The sequence below is a fragment of the Prionailurus viverrinus genome, chromosome B1, assembly GCF_022837055.1.
Source record: "Prionailurus viverrinus isolate Anna chromosome B1, UM_Priviv_1.0, whole genome shotgun sequence".
Taxonomy (NCBI): domain Eukaryota; kingdom Metazoa; phylum Chordata; class Mammalia; order Carnivora; family Felidae; genus Prionailurus; species Prionailurus viverrinus.
Genome location: NC_062564.1, coordinates 189,372,352 through 189,373,188, shown reverse-complemented (window position 1 = coordinate 189,373,188; position 837 = coordinate 189,372,352). Strand labels below are relative to the sequence as shown.

The 837-nt window shown below is 36.8% G+C and overlaps 1 non-coding gene across 1 annotated transcript; it reads right to left on the bottom strand.

The window, feature by feature from the left end:
• Nucleotides 1-515: 515 nt before the first annotated feature.
• Nucleotides 516-623, bottom strand: LOC125165015 (U6 spliceosomal RNA). Its single transcript, XR_007151923.1, has one exon. It is a non-coding gene; the product is annotated as a U6 spliceosomal RNA (small nuclear RNA).
• Between the last annotated feature and the right edge of the window lie 214 nt (nucleotides 624-837).

The window sequence follows — 837 nt, the reverse complement described above, 5'->3', positions numbered from 1 at the left end:
CGATCAAGCTGTTCCCTCCTTAGCAACCTGCATTGCATATTCCTACCTTTGCTCCTAGGAGGCCAGATTTTTGTCCTTGAGCCCAAATCAAGCTGCCAAAACAGACTCTCCCCACCTTCTACTTTTCGTTTGTTTTTTTCCATTGCTACTGGACTATAAATCTCCCCTGGATTTATGAACGGCAACCATCTGTTTCACATCATAAAAAGACTCAGCATTAAACTATTTGACTTGATTTTCCCGTCGAATTGATGTTAATGAATTTTGGCTCTGAAAACCTGCACTTCAAAAGAACTCAGATTCCTGACTTTTAAATTAGTTTACAGTTTTCTTTTACCTCCAAGAAGAAGGCTTAATTTAAAATGTCCTTAATAAAAAAAATGTGCACTTCAAAGATAAGCAAATACATTTTCATGTGATTTAAAACAACATCTTTGTATTTATCTTCCTGATACCACTGATACCATCTTCCTCTTAAAAACTAAACTCAGACAAATTTAAATAATGTACATTTCCATTTGGATGTAGATATATAAATGCTTCCTTTCATCCTTGCGCAAGGGGCCATGCTAATCTTCTCTGTATCGTTCCAAGTTTAGTATATGTGCTGCCGAAGCGAGCACTAAATGCTTCCTTTCAGATGGTGGAATTGACATTACGGGTCTGGTTTCACCCAAGTCCTGCCACGTACTAGTTATGAGACCTTGAACATGTTGCTTTTCCTCTTAAAGCCTTAGTTTCCTCATCTCAGAAATAGAGCTAATACACTGACCTTTTTTTTTTTTTTTAATTTTTTTGAGGTGCTAACAGATATAAATTGTCTGACACATGCCTGTG